Source organism: Photinus pyralis, unplaced genomic scaffold, assembly GCF_008802855.1.
Source record: "Photinus pyralis isolate 1611_PpyrPB1 unplaced genomic scaffold, Ppyr1.3 Ppyr1.4_LG2, whole genome shotgun sequence".
Classification (NCBI taxonomy): domain Eukaryota; kingdom Metazoa; phylum Arthropoda; class Insecta; order Coleoptera; family Lampyridae; genus Photinus; species Photinus pyralis.
The window spans coordinates 29,216,099-29,242,802 of record NW_022170403.1 but is presented as its reverse complement, the minus strand read 5'-3'; the positions used below and the strand labels follow the sequence as shown (position 1 = coordinate 29,242,802).

At 37.9% G+C, this 26,704-nt stretch overlaps 1 protein-coding gene across 5 annotated transcripts in view; it reads right to left on the bottom strand.

Moving 5' to 3' along the window:
• Positions 1-26,704, bottom strand: part of LOC116162814 (heterogeneous nuclear ribonucleoprotein K) — a 57,504-nt gene that overhangs the window by 28,339 nt on the left and 2,461 nt on the right. For 2 of the 5 annotated variants that reach the window (XM_031476529.1, XM_031476534.1), the window contains exons 2-3: positions 11,796-11,847; positions 4,680-4,737 (exon numbers count right to left, since the gene is read on the bottom strand). The gene's annotated coding sequence lies outside the window, so the exon portion shown is untranslated. Of the gene's footprint in view, positions 1-360; positions 382-4,679; positions 4,738-11,795; positions 11,848-26,704 lie in introns of those variants that run through there. The other 3 variants (XM_031476530.1, XM_031476531.1, XM_031476532.1) reach the window with 3 other exon arrangements.

Below are 26,704 nucleotides of genomic sequence, written 5' to 3'. Positions count from 1 at the left end.
ATAATATGAGGCCACGTAGTTTCTTAAAATGTTCAAAATTCTAATACTATAAAAAGTAAATAAATAAAACAGGACCCCTATGTATCAAGCTTGCGGAAATTATTAATAAGTGGATGCGTACTTCTGGTTCATGTCGGAGGAGGAAAGCGACACAAGTTTATGCCGCTTGAGTTAGTAAATAAGGCGACTTTTTTGATTACTTTCTACTCGCACTGTGTGGTAAGCGGAAAGAAATGTAGAACTTCGGGGAGTTTTAATTCCCATCGGTGAAACAACAGAAGACAGTGAATTCCGGACACTTTTGAGACGCAAATTTGAATCAAAATCGTAAATAAAAATTGTGTAATTTAGAGCACTTACGAAAATTTAAAAAAAAACACAAACACACACCGCACGCTTCAGCGATTTATTGACGACTGCAGGTACGTAAACAGGTGTTTGGTTGCATATATCGTGATTGACCGTGTAAACGGAAGTAGGCTACTAGTAAACACAGCCGATTTGGCTATACGCACGAGGAATTTACACACCAAGGATAACGAGTAATGAAAAAGGAGAACTGACATAGTTAATCCCACCTTGAGATTCACGCAAGGAGTCGCAACTTTTAAGACAATAATTATGATGATGTTTGTGCAACGATAAACTTGACACGTTGTAATTAGAATTGCAAAATTGCAAACTGCATCTTCCTTATTGAGGTAATACGAGATTCCATGTAAATACCATGTTCGGAAGATATTCAATTGGCAAAAAACGATTACATTTGACCCGATTCGACAAAAGTAGATGGGGATGGCCCCTTTAATTTACATCATCTTCATCAGAGATGGATGGTGTGTGGTAATCATACTGGTCTCAAAAGTGCGAAGATTATACTGATTGCAACCCCTCAAACCCCAGTATTGTTTCGTAGTCCCAGTTATGTGCATTTGAAAAGCACGGATGTAAACGATTTTGCAAAAGGGTACCTATCTATTACGGTCAAGTTGCAACGAGATACGAACATTCTTTCAATATTGACGTTATTCCTACCAGAATTTAAAACAAAATACGTAATGATTGATGTAAAACCACGCGTGGCAATTGATGTGTCTCATAAATGTAAAGGATGTAATTAAGTAATCCTGATTTATTTACATTATTTTACAGGCTGACATGTTGTATTGAAGAAATATACCGTTCCCTTATCAGCCGACATAAATGACAAATTAAATGCATCGTTAGTACCACTGATACATAAGCCAAGCAGTTAAATTCAAATTGAACAAAATTAATATTATGAAAAACCTACAGGGGATGAGGTTACCATGGATGTCAATGGTGGATCATGGTGTTAATATCATTTTTGAGCTCCGTTGTTTTCTCTTCCATTCAAGGAACTAAAATGTCACGATTAAAACTTAAAAGGCAATGAGGGACGAAATGTGACAATACATAACGAAATGTCGAACAATTTGATAATTAAAACATTCTGGTTTTCTGGTACAGTATTCAATAAGTCATTGTACTGTTTCCCATATATCTTTTTTCATAGGGTACCTTTTTTCCACTGTAACTTTATTGATGGAAAAATCAAATGACCAACCCTTAAGATTTCGAATGTTGATGTGTTGCACTGAGAGAGATAGTAAATTAATAACATGTATTGCAAACTGTCATGTTGCCGTTTGCCATGTTAAATTACATTTCTTTTCGTCATTGATGTCATTAAATAAATCAATAGATCAATTGAAGGGACATTCCAATTGGGTTGATTGGAAATTCAAAAGTTAGTTGAACGTAAATGGCTGTATGGACATAGTGGAAAGTAAGGCAATCTACTGAACTGCCTACAGATGTAAAATAGTATTATTGACTTGAGTTTTTTAGTATAACAGAAAGGGAACCTATACGGATTCTCAAAGATCTTAGAGAGAGGTTATGTATTGCTGAGCAGCGGCTGAATGATGGAAGCTTCTCCTGACCTATTTTGCCACTAACTCAACAAACCCAGGTAGAGGAATGGACACGGTTAAGGAAGTGGCGAAGTCAAAGAAATTTGTCCCAAATTGTTACAAATGTGGTGAGTTATGCCATTATAAGCGAGACTGTAAGAATTGTTAGTTAATCGGATATCGTCAAATCTGTGGAGTCCCCCAATGTTTGGATTGCAGATTCCGGTGTATCGCAGCACACGCATGAACCGTAATTGAATTTCTACTTTTGAGAGAAAAGCAGGTTCTCTGGTAGTAGGGGTGTAGTGAGACAATCACGTGTATTTATCTTTTCACTAAATCGTGCGATTTCTAAATCCACAACCTTAATGTCTGTTTGGACATTTTTATCACTGTCCTTAATTTCCCAGAATTAAATTAGAATACTTGCCCGTGTTTCAAGACAATAATCTGAATATTTTTAAAATACTTTGTACTAAAAAAATACACCTGATTTTGGGTAGGGGAGGGAGGTTAGTCTTAAACCTAACCACGTATCACCAGGGGGGAGGAGGGTTTAAAAAGTTCTTAAAAAACATGACATGATTAATGGTCGACCCCTTAGCTCATGAGAACAAACGTTCATGTTCTGACCTTCCCGAAGAAAAACAGGATCGATGTCAATGGCAATTTGAAATCAGACCTATGCGATGCATGCATTAATGGAAAAATGCACCGTTTGAGCTTCGGGCAACGGAAGGTCATAACTAGCCCGAGTGATAAGATCAACGCTAATGTGTGTGTGGGCCTATGCCAAAAAATCCCCAAAAAGAAGTCGCTTCTTTGTAGTTTTTAAGTATGAGTTCACCATGTATCGTTTAGTTTTCATACTAAGGGAAAAGTCAGAAGTCAAGGCCAAGTTAAAACAGTTTCTTCTTGAGAATACGTAAGTCAAAGAGCTTTTGACTGATAATGGTACTGAATTTGTGAAGAAGGATGTCCAACAGATCACGGCGGTGCCGAATCTAGGTAGAAGCTGCCAGAACTATGTTGCAAGCTTCTGGACTCATACAGGAATTTTGGGCTGAAGCTGTGATCACAACACTGCGTGGGGTATTAATCGAACCGGGCAGAACCAGGGATTTCGCCATATGAACGTTAGTACAAGAAGAAGCCTGCGATCAGCCCTCTTAGTATTCTATACTGAATGCGGACCACGGTGGGGACCGAGAAACAAGGAAATCAACGACCGGAATCTTGTTCAAGTACGCTGGTGGTCCCATTGGTTAGTCAGGCAAATTGCAGAAATGCGTATCTACGTCTACAACCCGATCAGAGTCTGTTTGGCTGTGTGGATCACAAGGATTCTCGAGGAAATTGACTACAAATGTACTTTCTGTGTCTATCCTAACTGGAACTTAACTTTATTGCTAAACGGACATAAAAAATAATTAGAAAAATTAAAGCTTATTAATTTTGCGTTTCTATAATAAATATTTTTCAAAATTGAAAAAATTGTCATTTTAATCTTACTATCATAAGTAGAGTTGCTATGATAAATCCTGTAAATGTACCTTCTAACAATGACACAGCCCACTTTTCTTTAAATGAAAAGCGTCATCTATAATTTTTTTTAACAAACTGCTAAACAAATCATAAAATCAAGAGAGCGCTATCAAAAATATTTGTACCGTGTACAAAACGACTTTTAATTTTTAATTTCAAGGGTTTATAGAACCATGAACCCGAAACCATGCGGTCGCACTACCAAAATATACTAAATATACCAGAGAAAAAATACCTTATCTTGTGGAGTAAGTGTAAATTTGGTGTTTAAAATTTCAAAAGTCTGAGCAGTTTGCCGAATTTAATTTATTAATTGAGACTGTATGCATTTTACTTGACTTAGGAAAAAAAAACATACCACTGTCAAAGCAGATTCAGAAAATAAAGCTGATGGGTCGAATAATAATTTTTCGAGTTACACGCTCCATCGGAGCGCAATCCTCACAACTGTCTTGAAAATCGACGTTTCAATAAAATAATGAACAGCGAAAAACATGCGTCCAATTTTGTAATTTAGAGAGCAAGGTTTTGCCAAACTACACAATTTTGTAAAAATCCCGCCAACCTCATTTCGGAAACTTGTTGAAAGCCATTAGACCGAGATTATGAAAACGATAAGTTCACATTCTGCGCTGGAACTCTGCATAATAAACGGTCTAATGTACAGCAGAATCACGATATAAATCGGGCGAGACGCCTAGCGCCGTTTAATTCTCTTTTAATACGACACACCGTTTACACTTGTGAAGTTCTTACACTTTTAACTCGAATTTACTGTTCGAACGTACTGTTTGAATATGAGAATCAAGAGAGGAAATTTTATTTCGCAGACTCCACTGCGATGTTCGGGATTAAGGGATAACTGCCAAATTGTCGAGAGATTATTCCGGAATTGACGTTTGGAAATATCGCGATTCACAACGCTAAAGATGCCATATATAAACTGCCAAGACGATTTTTAAGGGAGGGCACATATTGTTAGTTATCAATGTGCGGTACAATAAGTGAATTATTATTACAACAATCAATCAAATTCGTGTTCGTTTTCTGGGAAATCTGCGAAAGGCATTCTAGTTCTGACAGCTAATACATTACAGAAATAAGGAAACTGCTCGTAGTTAACATTGTTTTGACAAACGTGGATGGATCACGATAAATCAAAAGTGTACGTTAAAAATTTAGACGAGGAGCACTTACCTTTAATTAAATCAGCGAGAATCGAGATGCTCCCGTCTCAGCTGCTCGGAACCTGAACCTGAAACAACACGTACGTTCTCAAAAGCGCCGAAATTTATTTATTTTGCAGCTAATCTACTAATTGAGTGCCCGTTTTTTGAGGATAGATATTTTTTCCAGCTATGCGAGCAAGCGGAACGACACAAACTCCAAGGTAGATTGATAGGTTCTCTTTTAGTTCTTTATGTAAGTTGTTAAAACGCAACCACCCTTGAACTAACGTGCCAAGACACACTTGAGTTATCGATGAGAAATTGGAGTACGAACAAAACCCGAAATAAAATTGATAAAAGCTAAGAATGTATAAAAATCTTTCCAACAAAACAAATGTAAAATAAGCAAACTATAAAAGAGTCGTACCTTCTTCCCGGTGAAGCACCTTATTTGTAGCAACTTCACGACTCAATGGGCACGTAAGAACTGACCAGTGGTCACTAGACTATCAACTTATCTGTAAAAGATCTCCCCTAGGACAGATCTCATTGGTTTAGGGACAAGTACTCGAGTACGTGTCCACAATTGATTGTTTAAGAGTAGTCATAGTAACCCTTTCGAAATACAAACAAGTATAATATCCGAGAACGTTGTTTTTCATATACCTACCGACTGCGCTATCCCTACATAAATAAAAAATTGGCCTTAAATATAATTATCCGATGGAACCGGGGTAACAGTTTTCAAACGTACACCATTAAATAGTCGCACGATGCTACGAATATTCCCGTTGTCATTTCAGTGGAAAATTCTAATTGGCACATTTTCAATAACACGTCAGTAACAAGGGAAATATTGATTGCCGGTTCGTGCCACGTCCACGTGTACACAGTTAAAATCACTATTTGTTTATGGTTTTGTGGTGTATTCGATACAATTTTCGAGGGGGATTTTTTTTCAGTTTTGCATTAACCCCCGCCAACGTATATTCGATCACGCCATTTCGTATAGCAAAAAAACATTTCATCGGAAGCTATAACACCTTACCAAATTCTAAATGTCGACTCATTTCGTATTATAAAAGAGCGCGCTGAATAAGGTATGGGGAGGTTCAATGACCATCTGTTGAAATCGGAAAGACCAAAAAAAGGTTGGCATTTCCCCCGGTAATCGAAAATCATTTTGAATTATATTATTATTTCGGCCACCGTAAATGTGTGTTATTAAATTTGTCGCATTAATGACCTTTTTAGGAGGATTTAGTAGGGAGATTATGGGTCAATGTAATAGCACTTCCATTACTGACAAATGGGCCTAATTAGAATAAATGCAGACTTCAAAATTTTCGTGTTCAAAGATACCCAGATATATTTCAATTTCATCGCGATCAGAATTTTCTCCTTCGACAACTTAAGATAGGTTTACATAATCAGAAACCGCATAACCAAAACCCATATTTTGGTACTTTTGAGGCCCTTAATTCATTTGGAAAAATTCTCACACCATGCAGCATTAATGAATCAAAATTAGAGTTTTGTCGTTTTCAAGACGAAATTTGTAAATAAATGAAGTTTGCCTACCAACTTATGACATATAATTTCGTTCCTCACCATGAAATCAAAGTGTTTTTGTCATTTTTCCGACGAAATTTGTAAATAAATGAAAATTTTGCTCTACCAACTCAATCTCGACCATACACAAAGAGAGATGGAATAAAATTATAGTTTTTCTTATTTCATTTTCTCTAAATGCGCAGATCCAGATCTTTTAATTTATGCCTTGAGCTACATCTTTGTATTTTGTAAATTTTGATTACAAAAGGACACCGCTCCCAAGGATTTGGTGGCGATCTATGTGATTGTAATGCAGTAGGTATCATTGGAAAAATTCAAACCCAAAAATAAAATAAAACTTTAAATTTAGCGATTTGGAAAATTAAATCTGCCCAAATTAGAAGCAGCACACAGTATCGATTGAAAAATTGAATAGCTTGGTGAAAAGGAAAAAGCTATAGGTTCGCATGTGCCAGGTAGGCACAAAAAGTATAAGAAGAAAGGTGAAGAAAAAAGTGCATCGGCACCTTTAAGGCAATCGGATAGTGATACAGTTATACATACACAAATGGATAGACAAAGCAGTTACAATAAATTTTTTCTCATTTTAATTTTCATGTATGTAACTAAGTGATTTTATAATTTAAATTCTTACTGTTACTACTCTCTTGTGATTGTCCGTAATTGGTTGTTAGCTGTTGGGAAGTAAAATTATTATTTAAAAAAAATTATTATTAAAAGTGCATACAGGGTGGAACATATAAAAATGTAAAAAAATGGGGCGATAGATAAAATAAACTCAAAAATTATTAAAAATTTATATAAGTAATAATGCCAAAAATTATTAACAGTGGCGTGTGATAGGAAGATACTTAAAAAATATTTTATTTGAAATCTTTTTGAAGTAAACCAATACTTTTCCGCACTATTTTAAAATATATCCTTTACGTTGAAAAGGTTCCTTATGACCTCCTACACTTTGCTTCATTATCACCGTTTTGTACAACTAGTAATTTTCATGTATAAATGGCGTCCATTTTAAGGACTCGTTCAAATGAAAATCGATTGTCAGAACTGCTGGGAATTCTGTATATAATATTTGTGAATTTTTGAAAGATCGTTAATCATCATGAAGCATTTATCTTGGAGTACTGTTTTAAAATGTAAATTACACCGTTGATTGATTGGTGGCAAAATTTCTCTTCCACCTTTTTACTATAAATAATGGCCGTTACATCGACGATATGCAACAAGTTCCGCTAGACTACATGTATTGTTTGTCATATTCCTTTAATATTGAATTAAGCGCAACTCCAGTCTGATTTTTTACAAATGTTTCAACACGTACCATCATCGATATTGTTCACACAAATTTCCATTTTTTCCGTTTGTAATTGGCCTATTAAAGGTATATTAGTTCGATAATAGCGCCTCTATAAAATATAAATGTACGGAATCGACAATTACCAGAAAAATGACATATTGGCCAAAGGTAATTTTCCCATACTTTATTGATGCCTTCAATTAATATTCTTACAGTTATCCGCTGTGAATCGATATTATACTGCCGCTAATTGCAAAGCACGTATACATTTCATTAAAAATTAAGACGACGAACCCATGTTAAATTTAAGAGAGAGCGAGTTGCATGCTGTTTTAGTACCCATCGCATCGCTTACTGGGAAGTTTATTAATTAAATATTAATGAGGGAATGACCGCCTTGCGCCGCTTTATTTGCGTGACTTAAAACCCTGTTAAATATTAGAAACGTAGAAACCATACCTTACCTTCCCCCTTAATATTCGAATCTTGCAATTAATTTTTCAACTACTTTACTACTTGGAAAATTGTTTAATACTTTTGCAGTTTTTCCACCGATGCAGACGTGGTAATTAACGTCAATAAAATATTTACATCATGCATATACTCCCATTTATTGTGTGGTATAATAGAGGTAAGTAAGTAAATAGGTCCCTTCAGAATATGATAAATAAGCAAGCTCTAGACGTTATTACGAACAAAAACTCTGACAATACACATATTTTTTTTAAGTAAAAAACTATAATGTTGTATTTCCACCATTAGTAAGTAAAGTATAACAAAACTTACCTATATACAGTCACGATATAAATCAATTTTTCAATATTTTATTCAGGATAATAACACTTTAGTAATAACTAAGAAAAGAGTAACTGCTTACAAATTAAATAATCATTATCCGAGTAAAAATTATTTGTATACTTCTTATTGGTTTTTTCGAAACCTCATCCATCTTTCCTGCCTGACGATCAACAAACATGGTGGTCGGTCGTTTTGGGTCAATTAGTTTGATGGCGCGTGGACGGTATTTGTTAAGAAATTAGATATTGACTCGTGAGGGTTAATCTCGAGGTGTTCTCCAGACAATAAGTTTTAATGTCAATAATGCATGCATTAGAACTTACCGTAATTGTACCCTCGGTCTCGGTATATTTCCATGACCTCAATAATTGGGGAGATTTGTTGTTTACCCTAATTTTGTTTATGAGTCGCCCGTCCACAAAATAATATTTACTGTAATTCTTCTCATACTTCGAATTTACTCAAGATTATTTTGTTATGATCAAATACGGGTTCATAAGTTGTTTTCGTCAATCTCCTCTTATACCTACAACAGCGAATTTTAAACAAAAACCATACAATATTTACAAGCTGAAGGCCAATTGAAATTTTATGGGATGATGGACAAACAACTTATTAAATCTGTAGAAAGACCGCGCAATAACAGAATAGGATAAAAGATAAAGATTTTCTTCATTGTCTAAAAACGCCAATTTAATTTCACCGACAATATTGTTTTCAATTTTCGGGAATTTCCCATACATTCTTGCATTTCAATTTCTACCTTCATGTATGGAAATTTCCAACATTCACTCTTTTTCTTATATTAGCGTCGAGTTACTTATACCTTTTCCCAATCGTCTGACGCTTGTCCGCGGTCGATGATTATGAAGCCATGATTTGAGGCCATATTGATTTAAAAGAGAACGGATGCGACTTGCAGAATTCTTTATCAAATTTGTAGATCGGAGTTCGTGAATAGGCAATGTAGGGCAAAAAAATAAGGACGGTGGTTGATATAATAGGTATCCTACCCACAATGCAGCATTGTAGTATGACCTACATATACCTATACGCATTCTCTGCCAATGGTTGCAAAATGCATCACAAGATGCTATGTAAACATACTTAGTGATGACGTGCGCGCAAATTAAGGAAAAAGATGAGGGAAGCTTTGCAGTTTTGTGTGCTAACTAAAATCCCGTTTAGAAAGTTTAAAAGAAACAGGCCAGCTTAAGTTGTTTCTAGAAAACTGAAGCGATTTACAACAAAATAAATATCTCAATAATTACAAGTTATGAAAAAAAGTTTAATATGAAAATTTCTTACTTTAATACAACAAACGCAAACAACGTATCAAAATGAAATTCAAGAGGGCGGTTACTACCAATATGAATATAAACGTTCTTTTTTTAAATGGATGCCTTATTAAATTTTTACATGGTTAGAGAATTTTTTATTCTCCTTTCAACGATGTAAGATATCAGATAACTGAACAAGAAATATTAGTAAAATTGTTTACTTATGCATTTTAATCAAGTAGGACGGGCTAATTTTTTTAAATAAATTTTCTTTAGTCGATTAATTAAATTTAATCGTTAAATAAGTAAAGGGCAAAAAATATTTCAAGCAACTAGGTACAAAATCAATACTGCGTCAACTTTTTTTAAAAATTAATTGGCGAAATATTGACATTTCAAATCGTTAAAAAGTGTTTTTTGTTCTTTGGAAGCTAACCTATAAGCGACTAGTGTCTGAAGTAGCTAAAAAACTAAATAGTAAATATTCACTCCAAAAAGTGACGAAGTGAAACATTAACATAATTTCATAGTCCATCTTTATTTTTAGTAAACCTCCGACGTCCCGTTCACCCGCAATTCACGTTTGAAGTGTTGACTCCACATCAGTAAGATCTTGTCGGGGGCATATTCCCTTTGTCGGTACCCACCTCCGACGTCCCGTTCACCCGCACCACAGGTCGCGCATTACTTATGTTTGTGGTTTTAGTTAGTTGTGATTTTTCCTCTACATTTTTATCCAGGATACGGTAATTTACACTGAATGTTTGGTGACTAAGTTCCGTTTTAATAAATTGACAGTTGGTTTGTTAATGTGTTTCCATTCAGTAATTTAAATCAATATGAAAAAATACACAGAATGATCCATGTGATTTGTCGAACTGTAATTAGATTAGCAGCGTCGCGAGAAGGGTGTCAAAAAATGTTTAAAAGGTCCACATCTACCTCACTGGAGAATTATCCATGTTCCAAGTAACAAAGAGGGTTATTTTCCAGTAGGTTACATCTTTGAAACTTTGAACACTATGTTATTCGTAGTAACAGTATGTTACGATGTGATTAGCAGATTTATTACTCACTATCCATTGGTGGAATGCAAAGCCTGTTTCATATTTTTTAAGCGGAGTGTTGTTCAAATTGGCCTTTCTAAAAAGAGCACTAGAGTTGCTTTCATTAACAAGTCTGGAAAGTTGCCCCACAAACTTTTGGGGAATTCAGATTTTTATTAAAAAGTTCCAAACTCTGGTGCGAATTTTACTCAATTGGCCTCCCACTCATACAAGCAAGCATTTTTGATTTGAGCGAAAACATAGCACCTGTTTGTTAATGCCGGATTTCTGTTAAAGCTACAGGAAATCGACGTCGGGTACCTGCGGGTCGCTTTATTAACCCCACGCAAGTTCTACGCTGCCATTATTATGCATTGTTCATGTCCTTAATTGATATCCCCATCGCTCCAGAGTAATGAATTTCTCGGTAGATTTAGTTAATGTGGACAATGTGACGTTATGTATTATCTTCGTATGATCATAGCATGTATGATGTTATGATGTAATACAACCCTTTCCCTGTTACAATGTTTTAAAATTACATTTTTCTATTGTTGTCATCGATTTAAAAATAGTGAGCGTCATTAAAAAAAGACACTGTGATTGCATCAAATCGTAAATAAACTGCGGCACGTTACAGGCGTAGAACGCATTAGAAAACATCTCTGGGGGAGAATTTACCGTGATAATAAAAGTACATTGGTTAATTATGAAACAGAGCCGCGTCCATTTCAAGCGTAATTATGAAATGTTTTTCCAATAGAGAACGGAGCAATTAAACAAAGCACGGAAAACAACGCGCTCATGATTTCGCAAAATTCTCACGAGATTGGGAAGATTGAATTAGTTCTAGATGAGCAGAAATTTCAGCCCAACTCCGTCGAGTGGTGTAATTTTTAGTTAGGGCGAAGTTTTCGGAAATTATGCGCCTACCTCTGGTTCTGAAGTCACACTTCGTGCACTTTCGCGGTCATTATGCGATTTAAATTGGAACCGAAATAGTTTTGCTAATTCTGTTTTTGAGGGCGTTGTGCGATTTGATGACGGAACGGAAATGCCAAATTGTTCGGTTCTAGGAAGTTGAGTGCGAATGTAATTTTAGCAAAGCGCTTTAGCAATGCTCGTGTATAGCGAGTACTAACCTGGATTTTCTTGATCGACTAGCTGAAAACTACCCCCCAGCTGGATTCCAACCTGTAACAAATTTAAAAGATGAAATAAATGGACAGAGCACCAGAGAAAAATTAACAAAAACAAGCACCAAGTGGAGTGGCAATTAATTTGTTTCCGGGGTACTTTTTTAATTAGCGTCGCCTACGTTGGGAATTTCGTAATGTAACAATGTCAACTCCTATTTTTAACACAAAAATCAATAAACTTTGCAAATACAAATTACTGCCGTGTTTTCCAATTAATTGAATAAATACATCGATTTTCTTGTGTAGTATTAACTTCCACAACTCGTTAATTGTGAACACGTTAGCGTGGTTAGTAGATTGTTCACCGGTAATTATAGCGGCGATTAAAATTATAACCGCAAACGCCTCCAATTCAATTGATATCTTTGAATGTGCTTGTTTAATTATGGCGCGTAGAACAGATACTATGCGATCAAAAATGAGTTGCTTTCGAGTTACCTTTGGAATTTTTGTTTGCATGAGAAATCGTACTTAAATTGAACTTCCAAAGGCGACTCGACAGCAACTCATTTTTGATCGCCCGTTACAATATGGCAATATAATTGAATAGCGTACGCATTTTTTTTCAAAACCGTGCATGAGCTTCTTGTCACTTAATTAGTGTCTTACAGATGTGTAGCTTCAAACGAATTCAAATTTAGTTTTAAAATCGCTTACTGTTCAAATTTGATGAAAACTATAGACCAAACGTAAAAACCTTATCATGTTTTCGCTAATTAAAATAATCTGATTTTCGAAAGGATCCACCCTCATAACACTTACCGGATACCCACTTGATATAATTTTTAAACTTTTATTAGTCTACAATTTTAAAATTATAAGATTGTGTAACGAAAAGACTGGTGCTGGTGCCGGCTCGTAAGAAGGCGAAAGATCACACATCCCCACTATTCATATTCTGTTAATTGCATAGGTCTGTGTAGCCTTCTTATGTGCCGGTACCCCTACCGGTACGTAGGTTTGTAGGTATGTATGCACTTTCCGATTTTTCGACATAGAGAGAGGCTGAGTCGACTTCTCGAGGAGGAAGAATGCCAAAGATCGTTGATATGCATCCCGCGATGTTTTGGTTTTGGAGGATTTCAAATTTGAAGGTAACGAATCCAAGCATGGTTTTCAAAGCCTTCGGAACTGGTTTAACACTGTCACTTTTGCGTGGAAGTTTAATAACAGGCCTATTTTAATGCCGAACAAGCCGAAGATAAGTAATAATTGTAATGTTTTCCCATTTTTTGTTGAGAAATACACAAAGAACGTACCGAACTAAATTTATTATTGCTAATACCATCTTTCTAACATTTTAATTCTACCTATCTCTAAAAAAATCTAATCGCGTCAAACACGTGGAAGGGGAGGCAGACTTTCAAATGTGAATATCTCGAAACTTCAAATGCCAATAATTAAAAAAGGAAGTGTCGGAAGAGGGTACTCACAAAGGAAAAACGATAATGTGGACGAGATGCATCTATATGTGGGGTGAAAATTCCAGTATCTGGAAAACGGGGTGCCGGAAGAGGGTACTTACAAAACGAAAATGATTGCGAGTCGAAGAAGCGCATCCATCGGTGGGATGAAAATTTCAAATGCGAATATCTCGAAACAGTTGCGGAAGAGGATACTTTACATACATACGGTAAAAATGCACAGAAAATTAAACAGAATTGCTGTAAGAATTTATTTAATATAATCCTTCTCTGGAAGCGTACCTGGATACGCGAAATGTCACAAGAACGTTAATTATTCTTTAACAAGTATTGGCGATTACTTCAAGTGTTATTGAGGTTATCTTCTCTTCGCGTTCTCGACGTATTCCACTTACTGTTAATAATATGTACCATAATTAACGGCACCTTATAAATAATAATATATAAATAATAAATAAATCTCATTTTCTTAATTAATACATTATAATTAACACACAAGGTAGATATTCAACAATGAAAGATTCGTGGTTTAAACTAAAAAAATCTTTATTAATATTTGATAAAAGTGTTCGGGTTGTCTCATAGATGAACCCAATAGGGGCGCGTGCAGTTTCTTGAATGATGAATTATCACATATCAGACAATTAGTTTTCTGTGTAAAGAGGTCTATCGTGCATATTGTTGACAGTCTGTACCTCGGTATGTCCGTCTACTTTGAATGGGTCGTGTTGAGAAGTTGTTTGTAAATTTAATACGGTAGAACTGTAGATGCATAATTTTGTCAACTTTATTATGCGACTCCTTTGTTTCGTGGACACGGGCGAAGGCGCTTCCTCATTACTTAAATAGCTATTGCATTACAAAGAACGCGTGAGTGAAATGCGAATTATGTAAATCGTTTCCGATTACATTATTTGCTCGTTTATGGGTTGTACAAAATCACTGTTAGAAAAACCACCAGCACCTATCGAAGTGAATGCAATTAAAACGTAATTGGAACAATTTGACTGCATCTAATTGATTTGCGGTAATTATTCGAAGGCACTGTACATTGCCTAATTATCATACTAGTAACCTCCACTATTATTAAAATTCCGAAATTATAGACATTTTCGTCGATTATGGAAATTATAATTTTTAAAACGAGGTATAATTTCCCGAGCTTTTAAATCAATTAATTGGGCTTAATGTTACAAATGTACACCATTTTTGTTAGTCGGTCATTACGCGACTTATTAGGACTGTTTGTTTTATTGCTTTGTGCCTTATTATTTTTCAATTAGTTTTTCTGCGTAAAAAACCGAACTTTCAATTAAAACGAAATTAAAACTCAATTTAAGGTTTGTATTTATTTATTCAAAAGTTAATGCAGCAAACCGTCCAAGTTTTCGGGCGTGTGATTAATATCGTTTCAATTGCGGTATGTAACCGACGATACTCCGCGAAGGGCACAATGTTGTATAGCTTACCGTCGGCGTGGAATGTGTTTTGCAAATATTATGATAGATCGATATTTATGGATGTAAAATTTTTGATTTCGCAATAATATCGTCGCACTACCCTTGATCGGAACGTCATTTATAAATAATAAGAAATTTAAAATATAAGTACCGAATTGCGTGTGTACGAAGATGTATGATTTGTAAGTAAGCCCTACTATTACTATGAGTACATTTTTATGGAGGTAACAAAAATACAAAATGGGTATTAAACAGAAACTTTTCCAAAGAGTTGTCTATACACGCAGAGTCCACCCACTAATCATTTTAGTACTGAATAAATGATGAGCAAATGCATTAAAAATGTAGGTATTGGGGGTTGTGGGTTGTAGGTGTTTGTGGCGTTGTGATAGTCCTGTTGCTGAGCAACGCCTCGTTCGACACGCGATACCATCGTCAACTGATGCGACCGATAAACTGATTATAAACTGTACCATCAGTGACTAAATCCAAATGGGAAAGGCGCCACCTCTTAAATTCTATTACAGTCTCGTCCCCTTTTTCCAGAAGGTTAAGATTTAGCATAGTCTCGAAATCGGGACAGTTTCTTTTAGCATTTGATTTCAGTTTAATTTTCGAAAGTTTCTAATCGGCCAATTTTAATTAATTACCGAAAATTCAAGCTTTAATTATGTAACCTTGTTAATGCTGGCGCTTTTTCAATCACCCCTTGACGTATAACAAATTTCATTAAGGCTCTTTTTAATTAAATCAAATTACGTTATCTTGAATTGATAATTACATTCGTATTAGTGTACAGATTTACCTCCGTGAATAGTATTCTAGCAATAGATTTGCATATTTAGTGTGAAGTTTGTAATAGTCAAAAATGAGTATCGCATGCAATAAAACCTTGAGAAACAAAATTTAAATAAAATACAAATACTATGCGTTAATCTACCCTACATTAACCCTCTACGACGATCACTAAACGTACTCCACCGCAACCCCTAATTAACCAAGTTTGCCTTTAGTGCGAGTACATAAACTTTTGCTGGGGTACGAAGAACGAATTCTAAAGTTATATTACAATGTTTTTAATACGAGACCTTAGATACCGCTTAAGATTTGGCGAGAGATTTGCACATAAAATCGCCAACACATTCTACGAAATTCCCTAGAAAAAGTGCTCAAATGCCCTCAATTTCTCGAACAGAATTTTTTAAGAGAATTTTCAAAGGATATCTATGAGAATATCAAAAATGGTTCTTAAACAGTTTCAGTAAACCTTTTTTTTTAATTACCGATGTGGACGGTAAGGTAGAAATGGTAAAAATTCAAATAAATGAGAAGATTGAATACATGGAATAGAAATATGTCGGGAATTCCTGCTCTTGACCACAGATCGCCAGTGGGGAAGAATCGCTATTACTCCGACGTCGGACCGTTGTTCAGGAACCCAGTATAGTGTCGAAGAAGTTGCTTAGTAGTAGTTGCCTTGAAGGTAGCTTCCCGGGTGGTTACCAAGGGATCTCTGAGATGGGCGGTCAACACGTTCAGCCCATTTAAGAGTGCAGGACCGGATGGGATATTCCCGGCTCCTCTACAGAAGGGCCTGGATCCGCTGCTCTTACACTTGTTGCATCTCTTTAGAGCCTCTCTGGCTTTAGGGTATATCCCCGAAAGCTGGAGGAAGGTAAGAGTTGTGTACCTACCTAAGCCGGGTCGTGCTAAATATGACGTGGCGAAGGACTATAGGCCCATCAGCCTATCATCGTTTCTTCTAAAAACGGTGGAGAAGCTGGTGGATGCATACATAAGGAATGGCGTACTGGTTAGTAGACCACTACATCCGTTCCAACATGCTTACAGGGCTGGTATGTCCACGGAGACGGCTCTACACAGCCTGGTGTGCAGGCTGGAAAAGGGAATGTCTTCAGGGGGGATAGCTCTGGGAGCGTTTTTAGATATCGAGTGTGCGTTTAACAACACCACGTTCGATTCGATTAGTGAGGCTGCTGAGAGCTTTGGTATTGATGGGTCGATCGTAAGATGGATCCGAGCCATGCTCGAAAGCAGAATCATTATATCCTCAATTGGGATGACGGAGATGAGCTCATCGGTTACTAGAGGATGTCCGCAGGGTGGGGTATTGTCTCCACTGCTGTGGTGCCTGGTACTAGACGGGCTCCTCCGCACCTTGAACGAGGGGGGAGCGTATACACAGGGATACGCGGACGATCTCGCGATCGTCATAACTGGGAAGTTTCCAAACACCGTGAAAGAGCTCATGCAGGGAGCTCTTGAACAGGTGGTGCAGTAGCCATGGCCTTTCCGTTAACCCGGAAAAGACCAAGGTTGTTTCATTCACGAATAGAAGGAGAGCGGATCTTACTGGGCTCGCTCTTCGAGGACGTCAACTGGGTCTGACCAGGTCAGTGAAATACCTGGGAGTCATCATTGACTCCCGCCTGACCTGGAAAGGGCACATTGAGCGCATAAGCAAAAAGGCCACTGCATGTCTATGGGCATGCAGAAGGGCTTTTGGTTGTACATGGGGCTTGAACCCTCGACTGGTATACTGGCTTTACACTGCAGTGATAAGGCCAATAATACTGTATGGTGCACTTGTATGGTGGCCTGCCATGCGCAGGGTAACCTACAGGAAGCAGCTAGGAAAGGTCCAGCGACTCGCCTGTCTGGGAGTCACTGGAGCCCTAAAAACCACGCCAACCTTGGCCATGGAGGCACTTCTGGGACTAGAGCCTTTACACTTAGCTGTGGAGGCAGAGGCTCGGAAAGCTTCCATACGGCTAAACGATTGGGATGAATGGAAGGATCGAGGCAGCCTTGGGCACGGGCGGATCTGGGAGGAAACCCTCAGAACCGATCCCCTCCTTGCAAGGAGGGACGTGATCCGGGCTATCTTGCTAAGACCAAAGCGTTATAAAGTCATTCTCCCGGATAGGGAGCAGTGGCTGAACTCGGATTGCCCGTTCCTCAAACCTGAGGGGCTCGTGTGGTTTACAGACGGGTCCCAAACAGAAAGGGGAACGGGCATGGGTATATATGGTGATCGACCGAGAGCCAGCGTCAGCGTCTCCCTTGGTCAGCATAGCACCGTGTTTCAGGCAGAGATGTTAGCCATCATGACCTGTGCACAGGAAAACCTCCGTAGAGGTTACCGTAACAAGCATATATACATATGCAGCGATAGTCAGGCGGCGTTGAGGGCCCTGTCGGTAGACAGGTTCCGATCAGCTACGGCGCTTGATTGCAGGCGAACCCTAGATAGATTAGGTGAGTCTAATAGGGTAAGCTTGATTTGGGTGCCAGCGCACTGCGGAATAGGGGGCAACGAAAGGGCGGACGAGTTGGCTCGCGAAGGCAGTGGTGGGGTCTTCGTCGGGCCCGAGCCTACCCTAGGGATTGCTCCCTCCGTTGTTAGGGCCAGGATTAAAGATTGGTTGACCAGTCAATTCCAGGCTCAGTGGCAACAAGTAACCGGACTCCGACAGTCCAAGGCCTTTCTAACAGGGCCCGTTGGCAAATCGGGGTCTTCTAAGCTTCTAAAACTGAATAGAAGCCAGCTTAGGAAGATCACTGGTGTCCTTACGGGACACTGGATGGTCAACTATCACCTGCATAACATTGGGCTCGCGGAGGAGTCAACGTGCAGGTTCTGTGGCGAGGCAGATGAAACTACCGAGCATGTGGTCTGTCACTGTGACGCTTTGATCAGGGACAGATATCAACTCCTTGGAGACAGATACCTGGAACCGAGGAGGGTGAAGCAACTTAGGCTAAACAGGGTCCTATCCTTCATTGAGAGGAACGGGCTCTGAACTCAGTTGCGAAGAAAGGGGGTAGGCACAATGGGCCTCTGGTATGCCTAAGTGCTGCCCGGTCGGGCTCCCCTGCGAATAGAATAGAATAGTAGTTGCCTTAGAAGATGCTGGTGCAGCAAATTGACCAAAAATCAAAGAACCATGGCACAAAAGCTGATTCACCATCAAGATGTGTGTTCCTCAGAAAACGGGCTAATGGGTAAAACTAACATTGTGACCCATAAGATCAACACTGAAGCTGCACAACCGATTAAAAAAAGACTCTCCGGAGAAGAAACGGCAAAGTTTAGGACCACTGTAAAAGCGCGTGAAAAGTTTTGTTGGCAAAATTACAAAACAGTTTGATGAAGAAATTGACTTATGACGCCATATATTACAAGTCCGTTTCCAGAAACAGACAATGGAAAAAAATACATTAGTACCGATGGACTATTTTTCGAAATGGACAGAAGCTTATGCCCTTCCAAATCAAGAAGCTGTTACAGTTGTGGACATGTTAGTGAAGGGGACGTTTAGCAGGTTTGGAGTCCCTTGGGACTCCGACCATAAGGGGGAAACTTTGAGTCATTATTATTCCAGAATATATGCCAACTGCTGCGGGCATCCGAAAAACTAGGACGACACCCTTCCGCCCACAATCTGATGGAATGATGGAAAGAATGAATCGGACTATGGAAAAATATTTGTCAATCACTGGGATCAGTATTTGCATTTGTTTTTATAATCCCGAATAGATCTGCAGTACATGAAAGCACGGGACAAACTCCGCCCTCGGTACTCTTTGGTAGGGAAGTCCGATTTCCCTGTGACTTGAAATTCGGCATTAGATCCGGAGAAGTGGAAGTAATCGATCACAAGTAAGTGGGGAACCTTCGTCTGAAAATGGAAGCCATCCATCAAAAAGGTCTAAATTCAAGTGGCATGCGGCAGAATGAAGGAACAATACGACATTAAGGCATGATCAGGGGGATATCAGTCCGGTGATCTCGTTTGGTTGGTTGGTGAAGAGGGCTGTCGCCTTTTCCATCATCTAACATTGCCACTGACCTCACGTGGACAGTTTCCGACGATAATTTCAGCAGTGACCACTACCCTACAGTCATCAACTTCACAAAGCTAACGAACAAATGCCAAACTACCCCCTAAAATGGATAATAAACATCGCGGACTGGGGAAAATATCGGAGACTTTTCCCTCACCATCAACTTGGACCAATATGACGGCGAATGATATTATAGAATCCTTCCTCGACGTTATCACAGCAGCAGTCGACGAATCAATCCCCAAATATGCTGGAACGGTGATACGCAAATCGGAACCTTGGTGGAACCCGGAGTGTAAAACAGTCACAAAAACTTCGGCAATTACAGAAAGAACTCCAGTGAAGCAAATAAACCCCTCTTTAAAAAAAATAGAGCTGCAGCCCGCCGTACGGTTAAAAAAAGGTAAAAGAGGCAGCTGGAATAACTTTACTCCAACAATCAACGAGATGACACTAGGAACGATTACCTATTTTAAGTTCTTGCCACAAAACAGTGAAGAAGTAGCACTAAATCTAGAGTAGAGAATTAAGAATATCTGATTCTGGGAATAAACCACTCATAGAATTCCGCCTGCTGCATCTACCTAGGAGCATACAGAACGAGCCCAGTTAAAAGCTTTCTTGTATAGGCAAGCTGGCCCCCCTAACTATCGGAAGGAAGTAACTCTGCCTAAAATACACGATAGCAATTTCTTCAACGCGGGATAATCCTACCCATTCTCGTGCTTTCAGGAACTTGGCACACTTCAATGAAACCCACCAGGAGCCGGCCGGAAACGCTCAGCCTACGGATAATCAAGATACGCAACTGAGCTTGGGATCACCCTCAAAGCTGTGTATGAGAGATCACTATTTCCCTCAACTGAACATTATTATTTATTATTATCCCTCTCTTGTTTTGGGCCCTCAACAGGCATGCGCCCAATTACAGAGTTACCCGCATAATGCTATTTAGAGGTGCCTCTGCAGAAGGTCTTAAGTTGGTCTATACTACTCCGGTATTTACCTTACGAATTAGGAAAACTGCAGGAAAACCTAATTCGGAGTAGCCGGTAGAATGCTCGGAACTGGTCTACGGTAATTTCCATCTCCCCCACAGATGAAAAATTCACCTCAACCCAGGTTCGAACACCCGACCTCCGGATTTATAACCCAATGCTCTACCACTGAGCCATAAATCCGATAAACATATCTATAAACTTCGAACTTTCATTCTTCACCTGTGATACCAAGGCAATCTTGCACACCGTTAATTCAAACACGCCAAGGACCTCCGATAGCACCATCTTTTCGGACTCGATGTCTTACCTAATGGTTATACAAAACATTCACCAAAAACTATATCACCTTTGGTAAGACCGACTCGCACAGGAATCATACGAAACGAATTAGTTGAACAAGCCGCAAAAGCTGTTGAAATTCATCTTTCCCCACTTCTTTGGGGGTGGCTCTCAAGCGAAACACGTTGGACCCTCGGCTTAAACGATGATCGGCCGGATGCACCCCTTTACACTACACAACGAGACCCTGAGTTATTGGACCGCATATGGCTGCAAACTTCACAGACACATTTCCAGCTGCTCGAACTCTCAGTAGATGAGAACAATATGGTTGCACCCACACACGCATCGGTCACACTAATCTCAGTCATTCAGTGCAGAAACACCGTCAGGTTGAATGCAAGTAGGTATTATCAGCAGGATAGGGAACAAGCAGGAATAACCGTTGAAAATGTGACGATGTTCTTCTTTCTAAAATATGTTTTTCTTTGTTAGATGCGCTGATAACTTTTACCGACAAGTATCGCGCAAATATGTATTATTGTAAATAAGGGTTGTTTGTTAAAAGTGCACACAGGTAACAAGTAAATCTTCTATATATTTATCATATCAATTTTTCTACCGCAATTAGAGAATTCTCGTTGCAAATCTTACATGAAATCCCCAATTAAACGTCAAACCTCCCTCACAAAATCCAATAACGCAACTCTCTAGAGACTCTTACCTACAAGCTTCGATTCTATCAATGTTAGTTACGAAAATATGTATCACTTATAATGCAATTTCGGTCAGTTATTTGATACAAATATATTAGTGAACGTTTGGTAATCTTACAATCTAATGTGCGTGACGTGAGGGCTTAAAAAACGGCTTGCTTATACTTCCCCTTTATCTGTAATGCAATAAAGTAGCAAGAAATTTTGAAACATCAATTCAAAACTTCAATAAAACAAACTCAGGAGCGGTATTTAATATTTCCATAAAAATATGAAAATTGGTGCAGAAAGAAATCTTGACATCAAATGTATTTCGTAGGATAATGGAGTCATATGGAACAGTAGAAATTATGTCATAATCACAATGTATACCCATGTATTGTAAAATGTTTTTCTAGTGAAAAATATTTACAGTTACATCGCAGCTTACGCCCATCCTTTGCTAATTTAATGAAAATAATGACGTTACGTAAGGTTACACTAAAGTTTACCTTCTCAGCCAACATACAATTAATTGGTTTCGAATACGATACGTTAATTAAGCAAAGGAGTATTGGAGTTTAAAATAGCTGCATACATTTCGTTCGTAAAAATAAGCTGACACTTATCCTTCAAAGTGCCTACGTGAAAAATAACTTTGCGTCGATACATGTTGATTAGTAATTTATAAATTACTTGTTAAAATTTTATCACTCGCCGACGAATTCTGAAACAGTTGTCTTTGGTTCAGACCAAGCTAATTGAAATTGTCTATTTTAAGCCTGCCAGAATAAAATACGTACCTACCTGAGATTGTATTTGATATATTTTTCTCTTCTTGAGTAATTTAATTAATTTAATTACATACAAACAGCTCACAATACGCACATGACCTTTATGCTATCTAATTAGGCGCCACTCTTACAGAAAAATGAGAGCGTAAGTAAACACAATTACAAAATAATGTGTATACGAACATGTTTTTCGTTAGGGGAGAAAAATGTTTCGGTGTAGGTAATCATTATTTATTGGTATAATGGTGTAACGTTAAACAAAACTGAATTGATTTACGTTATTTATTTAAATCATAAGCAGAACATGTTCCTAGATCTGGGATCGGTGTTTATTGCTTGACGATTATGCTGTTACGCGCGAATGGCTCATATAACTTTCGACTGTGTTAGCCATTTCCATCAAACAGAACGGTTTCTTTAGGCTCTTCAGAGTAAATTTGCAATTATAATATAGGACTGGAGGACACTGATACAACAATAGATGTCAATATAACCTCAATCTCTTAGTTCCTCGCTTTAGGATCTCAGAATCTCGACAAATATAAAAAAATTCGCATTTCCGGTTCATTTTATTGGAGAGATCGTATATAGTGTAAAAATTTCGGTCACTTGGCACTTCCGGTTCCGGAGCAGCCCTATCCCAAAGTTGATGTTAGTTTTCTCAGGAAGCGAAGTCAACGGTAGCTGATATTTTTACACTACACCCGACACTACTCTGGAGAGATGTTAAAAAAGAAAGTTCTACAATGGTCCTAAGATGATCGGAAAGAGATCATATGGAAAAAAACCTTGGTTTGGAAGTCTTTGGATTCTTTCAAAAATGCTTATAAGAACATTTCAAATGGCTCTATTTAAATCCTTTCTAAATAAATTTGGACTTTATTTCTAAGCTAAACGAAGATAGAATGCTTTGACAGGTGATGTGGAACGAGGGGAGGGGGGGATAAGCAGGGTCACCCTAATTTAATACGCCCAGAAAATCTAATCGAGATGGGTTAGTGGAGTGTGGCACTTTGGGGCACGTATTTTGAAATTTTGCTACGCTTGTGACACTGTATTATGTACAAATGACATGATTTTCTACAAATTGGTAACGTCTGCTCTTCAGTTCGTACTTAGATACTGAAAATTTTCCATCTAGGTAGGCACTCATGTTTGCAATGGATGTTTCACAAAACGTTGGTTGGCATTGTTTTTATTTGAAGCGGAAACAGTACGCTACATATTGTTTAATTCTTTGATGTAATATAACAAAGTGTTCTTTACATTCTTTAAAGTAAATATCAAAAGACGAACCCAAAATACAATCAACAACCTTTGACATTAAAGCAAGCTTCTTTGATACTGATGTTGCTGCCTTAAGCGTTCATTCGCTGTTTACAAATTTTATTCAAAACTGTACGAAGTTTTTGTTGTGAGCCGATTCCCTCAATTATCCTAACGATATTTACGTTTGTAGTTGGTTGGCAACGAAATTTAAACAGAAAACAACGTATGTAATTCGTGCTGTACTGTTAAACCAACATCGGCTAAAAATGAAAGAATCATTCTTCACTGAAACTGTTGACCACACTGTCCGATAATAAGCTTCGGGCGATAACCGTAAATTAAGTAAAATAATTTACGACATAATTTTTGTTCCTCATGCGAAATGAAGGAAAAGAACACGCACATCGCATTCTAAAATGCAATAAGCAATAATTTCGTCTTACAATACAGTAATTGTACTGCCGTCGAGAGCGTTCTTATTAATTTATTTCGGGTACATAATTCAAAGTCGGGCACCTGAAATAATATGAACTAAACCGATCACGGTAATTTATTTACGCATAAAAGCGAGGTATCTCATGGTTCCTAATTGGGTCCCTTACTATTAATTCGCACTATTTTTTGATTTAAGACGTTGTTTCGATATAACTTTGAAAGTAGAACCAATATTATTTAGTACTATGCTTGTCGAATATTGGCAGATTAAAAGTAAGAGGTACCTTCACGCATTTATAAAAAAGAGGACTCGTGCATAACGTTAAGGTCACATTCTACACGAAAAAAATACGCACCTTATTTTATTATTAAGCAGGGTATTGATTACAAGAAGACAATCAAAACTATTTCATAGTAAACCGTTGTGCAAGTATCTTCACCGCTATGGTCATGTCATTGATTAAAGTAATTGAAGTGGGTAGGCTAAGACGGATGACATCTGATCAAAAACTATTTCAACAGACCCACATCCCACTGAATTTTTTCTTGATCGAATTACTGACAAGGTTATATTTTACGATTCATGGTCAATATCAATTATTGTAGTGCGCCTTTGTTTAGAAATAAATAATAATCCGCGTGAAGGTTGCACTGCCAAGACAAACTTTCTAGATCGGTTTTTGAAGATATGATGTTTAAAAAAACATATATCCACTAAAACGCCCCAGTGGTGTATGGTTTTTTAATGAACCTGGTCTCTATGGGTTGAAATTGAAGATCTACCTACAGCTGTAAATGACAAAGAGTAAAACCATTTAAGGTATGCAAAAAATTGGTGACAGAAGGAAGGAACTATTTATTTTTCAAATCAACTGAACGTTCAAAATGTTCGTTTCGTGTAGGAGCTACACCGCCAAGCCCCAAAATTTGTGTTTCACCTTTAGTTTCTTTCAAAATCAACCACAACACATCCAAGGATTTTGCAAAAAATTTCCGAAAATAGTGCTCTGGACGCACCATTCTAAGTTTGATCTATATTACTTTTTAGCGCATTTTGCAAATTTATTTGTAAAAAGTAGCTTTTAATCTCACTTTGGCTGGCTGGCTGGCAGCAAATGTGGGCGCGTAGAAGAACTCTTATAGAAAGGCAACGGGTGTACGTTTATCTACAGGGCCGTGAAATTTGTCAACCTTAGGGACATGGCTACATGATGTGGGGTTGGCGACATCTGGGCGTCATCCTCGAGCGTAGTATACTAACGTGAAGGTTTTTCAGTTTTTTCCTATCTTCTACTACAGTTTTGGTCCGATTCTTTTCAAATTGGTGTCGTCGGAAAGATGTTGTAAACGCGCACAACTCCTGCGTGGCGGAATTTTGTTTTTTGTCATAGGAGCGAAATTAACGACCTTTTGCGAGGCGCGCGCGCGTCTTCGAGAGGTAGTCTACTTTGGGCGCCTTTTACCTTCCGTTGCGAACTCACGCGGTTTAACGTTTCGTAAATCTCGAGTCGCTGTCTCTCTTTCTCGTGTCTCCAATAGAAGTGAATTGCGAGTGAACGGGACGTCGGAAGTGGGTACCGTCAAAGGGAATGTGGTAGCCCGCTTCACGATCTTATTGATGGTGTAGTCAAATCTTCAACCGCGAATGGCGGGTGAACGGGACGTCGGAAGTGGGTACCGCCAAAGAGAATGTGGTAGCCTCCGACACGATCTTCCTGATGGTGGAGTCAAATCTTCAAACGCGAATTGCGGGTGAACGGAACGTCGGAAGTGGGTACCGTCAAAGGGAATGTGGTAGCCCCCGACACGATCTTACTGATGGTGGAGTCAAAACTTTAAAAGCGAATTGCGGGTGCACGCGGAAAGTGGTAATGTGAATGTAGTAGCCTTCGACAAGATCTGTTATTGATGGTTGAATCGAAAGTGGCTAATAGAATACTGATCTGCCACACAAAAATGCGCTGAAGTCCCTTCGATCTCAAACGAGGACTTTGATAATTTTTTTATAGCACTTTGTCACATCAGTCAACTAAACTGGTGCGAACTATCCTGATGAACAACTTTTCTACCGGCACTCAATTTGATTGAAGATTGAATAAATAACCAAATACGTTTTATTACGCATGGAAACTAATTGTCGGTTTAACGATTTTCCTATTTTCATTGCAGATGAAATGCCTACCATTTTGGAAAAATATTTTCTTAGCTGAAAGAGATACAGAAAAATGTAAGATTTTTGTTTTCCTTTTTTTAAAATCTTTATTGCAACTTTTTGAATTTGAGTTTGATATGGAATTGATAATACTTAGTACTTACTTTGTTATACACGTAAGTTGTTTCTTGTGTTATTTTAAATTCAAAATATTTGTACTACTAATTATCCGATAACAAATAAATTGTAGTTGTCAACAAACCTGCCATCTTTTGTGCGGCATGGAAACCTAAATGAAATAAAAATACTTTTACAGTATAAAATGCAATATTTCAAATATAATATTTTATATTAAAAAAATGTAACGAGTAATACATCAAAATTTGGGAAATTTTGCGCTCTTCACTTCGTAATATATAGGTTGATTCGTATGAAAAAATTTGTTTAGGAAAAAACTAAACACCCAAAAAATGA